General features: G+C 41.8%; 1 pseudogene across 1 annotated transcript in view; it reads left to right on the top strand.

Annotated features, from left to right (window-relative positions):
- Positions 1-215: 215 nt before the first annotated feature.
- LOC118000072 overlaps positions 216-5771 on the top strand; it is a 27103-nt pseudogene continuing 21547 nt past the window's right edge. The window contains exons 1-11 of the transcript XR_004676369.1: positions 216-434; positions 523-666; positions 1046-1202; positions 2195-2222; positions 2311-2425; positions 2510-2602; positions 2755-2818; positions 2966-3064; positions 3190-3293; positions 5017-5155; positions 5730-5771. The exon at positions 5730-5771 is cut by the window's right edge and continues 3 nt beyond it. The product of XR_004676369.1 is annotated as a myosin-4-like (transcript). The remainder of the gene's footprint in view (positions 435-522; positions 667-1045; positions 1203-2194; positions 2223-2310; positions 2426-2509; positions 2603-2754; positions 2819-2965; positions 3065-3189; positions 3294-5016; positions 5156-5729) is intronic.

The raw sequence follows: 5771 nt of genomic DNA, 5'->3' as shown, positions 1-5771 counted from the left end.
ATTAAGCTCCCAACCTAAGGCTTTCAAAGCCATGATCCGATCTCTCAGCTCCTTTGCACAGGACACAGGCATGATCCCTACAGGCGGGGCTGAGGAAATGGGCCAGGCCAATGAGGCACAGGAGTGTGAAAACAACAGGACAACGTCCACCCTCACTCTGGGTCACTGTCCGGCTCTGTCTCTGTCCTCTAGGTACCCCGGTGCTGTGCTGCTACCAGTAACCCCCAGCCATGAGCTCCGACGCTGAGATGGCCGTTTTCGGGGAGGCAGCTCCGTACCTCCGAAAGTCTGAAAAGGAGCGCATTGAGGCCCAGAATAGGCCCTTTGATGCCAAGAATTCTGTCTTTGTGGTGGACGCTAAGGAATCCTATGTGAAAAGTACAGTGCAGAGCAGGGAAGGGGGGAAGGTGACAGTGAAGACCGATGCTGGAACTGTAAGTAACACAAAGCGGGGTAGGAAGGCATAATTGATCCTTTTCTGCTACTTAGTTGATATGCACTGGCTCCACCTTTTCTTAACAGACTGTCACAGTTAAGGAAGATCAAATCTTCTCCATGAACCCTCCCAAGTATGACAAGATCGAGGACATGGCCATGATGACCCACCTGCACGAGCCTGGAGTGCTGTACAACCTCAAGGAGCGTTACGCAGCCTGGATGATCTACGTGAGCGCCCCCTTTTTTCTTTTCACTTTTCACTAACTTAAGTCCATGAACTATGTCAGCCAAAACCAATTAAAGACTATTTTGCAATTTGGTTACTACAATTTTAAGACTAATCATTTGGTTAGTGTTGTGAATTCTGATGTATTTGACACTGTGCATGTGACAAGCCATCTATTTAGTGCTGAATTTGTGGGCAAACGGAAGGAAGCATAGTGTTGTAGGGCCTGTGGGGGGGGGGGGGCAGCCAGGGAATGAGACCCTTGAACCTTAGGAGAACAGACACGGTACTTGGGTCCCTCTCACTTGGCATATAAAGCAGTATTTCCAAGACAGATTAATGATGTGACTGCAGACAGAGCAACCTTGTCATTTCCCACAGACCTACTCGGGCCTCTTCTGCGTCACCGTGAACCCCTACAAGTGGCTGCCGGTGTACAACCCTGAGGTGGTGGCCGCCTACCGAGGCAAGAAGCGCCAGGAGGCCCCGCCCCACATCTTCTCCATCTCTGACAACGCCTATCAGTTCATGCTGACCGGTGAGTGAATCCGTAATTACAATTTGTAGAGCCATTTATAAATGACATGTATAGTGATGACATAGAAGACACAGAGGCAGTACTTGGAGAATTAAATGTTCAGCACAAACATAATAATAGTAATAGCATAATAATAGTATTCTAATATGATTAGGAGTATAATATAATAAAATCGGGGAAATATATTTAAAATAAAAGGGACCGGGGTGCCTGGGTGGCTCAGTCCATTGGGCATCTCTGACTCTTGGTTTTCGCTCAGATTGTGAACTCAGGGTCTTGGGATCAAGCCTGAGTCAGGCTCCACACTCAGTGTAGAGTCTTCTAGAGATTCTTTCCTCCCCCCCCCACTCCCTCCCCTACTGATCCTCCCACCTCCCCATGCATGCTTTTTCTCTAAAATAAATAAAATCTTTTAAAAAAAGAACAAAATGGACCAATTCAAAAGCATAGAGAATTTTGCTTTGATTTCTATGCTACAATCCAAACTAATGCTAATTCCAGATCAAAATTAACCAAATTTTGGAATGAACTATTCATTTTAATTATAGCTGATACATCACCTCTCCTAAAAAGTACGCCTTGACAGCTCATAGTACACGTTATCCCAATTACTACACAAAACTTTGGATTGGACATTAATAACATGATTTTGAACTATGAACAAAGTAACTAAATGGAACATGGAACTAGTATTCATCTGACAATGATAAATTATTCCCAGGGTAGTACACTGAAATAGTGCGTTCATTACATATTCTATCACACTAAAGGTAACAGGAGTGTAACACACTGACTAACCTTAAGCACATCTTTTGTTACTTATTTTAAAAAGAATATTGTGAAAAAAGCAAAGTAACAAGTGATATAGTTGTGTGTGTGTGTGTGTGTGTGTGTGTGTGTGAGAATGGGGAGCTTTAAAAGACAATTTTGAGTTTACAAAACTTATGTGCTACCTATATTTTTCAACATTATCTCCTATTTCTCTTTCACAGATCGTGAGAACCAGTCGATCCTGATTACGTATGTAGATTTCATGCCTTTCTCTCTGTTGAATTTTGATCATTGTAGTGGTTAGATTCTGACTTTTTCCTCTGTGTGGACTCGACAGCGGAGAATCTGGTGCAGGGAAGACCGTGAACACCAAGCGTGTCATCCAGTACTTTGCAACAATTGCAGTCACTGGGGAGAAGAAGAAGGAGGAAGCTACCTCTGGCAAAATGCAGGTGGGTCTGGGGCCAGACTCAAGACTCTCACGGTTCTTGGGAAGTCTGGAGCCCCAGAGGTGAGGACCGCTCTTGCCTTTGCAGGGGACCCTTGAAGATCAAATCATCAGCGCCAACCCCCTACTGGAGGCCTTTGGCAACGCCAAGACCGTGAGGAATGACAACTCCTCTCGCTTTGTAAGTCTCTTGGTCTTTCTTTCCTAAGGATCAGCATGGACACTTCTGTGCCATGTGGTATCAGTATCTTTCCCATACGCTTGGTCCATAGCTAAAGAAAATATCTGTCTGCCTTTGAATATGTACAAAAAGTCTTCCTTTGCCTTTTTAAGGGTAAATTCATCAGGATCCACTTTGGTGCAACAGGCAAACTGGCTTCTGCAGATATTGAAACATGTAAGTTAATGAATATTAGTGATTAAAAATATTTTTCTTTGGAGTAATATACTGAAAATCTTGTTATCTATGTTGTGTGAACTTTTCAAATGCTTAATTTTCCATTGTGGCCTTTTTTTTTTAAGTGTGCTCAATCTGACTTTCTAGATCTGCTGGAGAAGTCCCGCGTTACTTTCCAGCTAAAGGCTGAAAGAAGCTACCACATATTTTATCAAATCATGTCCAACAAGAAACCAGAGCTTATTGGTAAGAAGTATCTGTGATTTTTTTCTACTAAAGAAGAATAAAAGCCCTTTTTTCTAAGAAGTCCCTCTAAAATGTTTTTGATAACCAAAGTAATTGTCTATATTTGTTCTTTTTCATGTGTACAGAAATGCTTCTGATCACCACCAACCCATATGACTTTGCCTTTGTCAGTCAAGGCGAAATCACAGTGCCCAGCATTGATGACCAGGAAGAGCTGATGGCCACAGATGTAACAGGTACAGAACAGGAAAAAGCAAATTCATTTTGCAGTATACAACACTCCCCTCTATAGAGTCAACAGCATTAGCAGAAAGACGACAAATAGGCAATATTGCCTTTCAGGCTTCCTTACTCTTGCAATAAAATTATAGGATATTTCAATGCCTGCCCCCACCCTATGTATCAGAAAGCTTAAAATGTCTGTAATAAATGTTAAGTCTTAAGCATTCCTTGGCTAGTTGGCTCTTTTTTGTTTTTTCCTCATCAGTCCTTTGGGTCAATTTTTGTACTCCAATAGTGATGTTTCTCTTATTTTATGTCAGACCCTACATCCAATAACCTGGGAAAAGGACCTATGATATTTTTAGGTTTTTTATAATAGAACATGATGATTTCCACAATTCCTCTGTAGTCAGATGTAAACACAAATTTTATTTCAAATGTCACTCCGGGGGCTAACAGTATTCCCCTCCCCGCTCTATGCAGCATTTAAAGAAATGGATTCCCTAACCTCAAAAATTCTTTTTGGCCTCCATGAGCCTTTACTTTTATTTTTGGAACTACAGATTCTTTCTCTCTCCTCTTCTTTTTTAAGGATCATTACTCTTTGGCTTATTTTCTTTATATATATACTTTATACATATTTCATGTTTTCTTTTGCATTTCTGAATAGTCAACATTCTTTGATTATTCTTAACTTTAATACCAGTGGGAATATCCCAACATTCCCAAGACAGGATTAGGAGTTGCTTACAAAAACACTTCTTCTCTTAAAATATTATTTTCAAAAAGTCTATAAACTATTTGTGTGCCTTCATCTCATAAATGTCAGCTTTTACCAGCTTTACCTCATTATTATTCATATGTCCAAAAGGGTTAGGGAGTTGAGAAATAACCTCTAGTGTTGGAAGTTTAAAAAAAAAAAAGCATCGCAGTCTTCTTCTAAGACTTTATTAATGTCTAGGCATTTTAAATAGGTTGAGTCAGTGAGCTGGAACTGGGGGTAAATAATCTGGAGAAAGAGTTACATAAGCAAACTCCCCCTCCTTGTCTGATGCCTGCCTCCACTGCATGAGCCTTTGGAAAGCCTAGAATGCGCAACTAAGAAGGTGATCAAAATCCAATAGAGAAAAAAGACACAACAATATTTCAATAAAAGGAGACGTTCTTTTCACAAATGTCTCTTCCCTGCATAAGTAACGATCAGGTGAAGTTTACTGCCAGGCATCTCATGGCCAGCTGAGCTGTGACCTGATATCAGAGAGGGAAAAACTCAAGGGCCATTGCTCTTCCCCTCTTCCCAACTGCATTCGTTATATCCGGGGAGTCAGGCTAGGAGTCGGCTAGGACAACATAGGAGGAAAAGGAGGGAACAGATTTGTGAAGCAAAGGAAACCCATGAGATAAGAAACCTGTGGAGCAAGGCCTGGCTAACGTGGAGAAATAGGAAGAGTGTTGTCCTTGGCATCCAAAGCCAAGGCTCTGAGTCTTGGCTCGGTGAGTGTGGACAGGACACATAATATCTTCACTGCCCACATGACTCAATGGGAAACTGGTGCGTACCTACTAATGCTGCTTTGTGGAATAAAGTGCTGAAGAATAGGACTGCCTTTTGAAAACAGCAAAGTGCTAGTCAAGACATCATAAGAAGGAGGGGAGGCAGGCCCCAGTGTCCTGAGGGTATCTGCCATGGTGGTAACTGGGAGATGATTTAAATTCAACTCTTTCCACAGAGCGCTGTAGACATCCTGGGTTTCAGCACTGATGAAAAGGCGGCCATCTACAAGCTCACGGGAGCCGTGATGCATTACGGGAACATGAAGTTCAAGCAGAAGCAGCGGGAGGAGCAGGCTGAACCGGACGGCACTGAAGGTACCGCTCCCTGCTCACATCTTCCAGCTGACAGAGCTGACACCATCAGGTCCTCAAGGGCAGGGGCCAAGTTTACACTTTCTTGACCTATCTGATGACCGGAAAAGTATTAGAGGACAGAAATGACACACTTCATGTTTTACATGACTAAGAAGATTTGTGGAGGTGTGATTTCTGCCCATTCCAATTTTCACTGACTTACTGTAAGTTAGTATTTACGATCTGATTAAGACTTTTTTATTCCAGTCAATAATTTACATGCCCACATGCACTGTAAAAAAAAAAAAAAAAATCAGCATTTTCCTATCACCCCTCCTCTAGGTTAGAATTTTTCTAATTATTTTTATCTGTGGTCTACTTTAGCTATATTTTAAGTATCACACAGAGCATTGATTCCCTACATTCCAAATTATCCTCTCAAAAAAAAAAGACTAAAATTAGTGTGACAAATGGTTTTGTCACATTTGCACATATTCCTCTTCAAGCAAAACTTTTTTTTTCTTTGTCATTACCCTTCACACCTTAAATTGTGTAAGCGGTGGTCAGCTTCACTGTTCTCACCTCGTTTGTGCAGTTGCTGACAAGGCGGCCTATCTCCAGAGTCTGAACTCTGCTG

This window comes from Mirounga leonina, unplaced genomic scaffold (assembly GCF_011800145.1).
Source record: "Mirounga leonina isolate KUSES-001 unplaced genomic scaffold, KU_Mleo_1.0 Mir_488, whole genome shotgun sequence".
Lineage (NCBI taxonomy): Eukaryota > Metazoa > Chordata > Mammalia > Carnivora > Phocidae > Mirounga > Mirounga leonina.
Note: the sequence above shows the minus strand (reverse complement) of the source record. Positions and strands in the feature narration are given on the sequence as shown.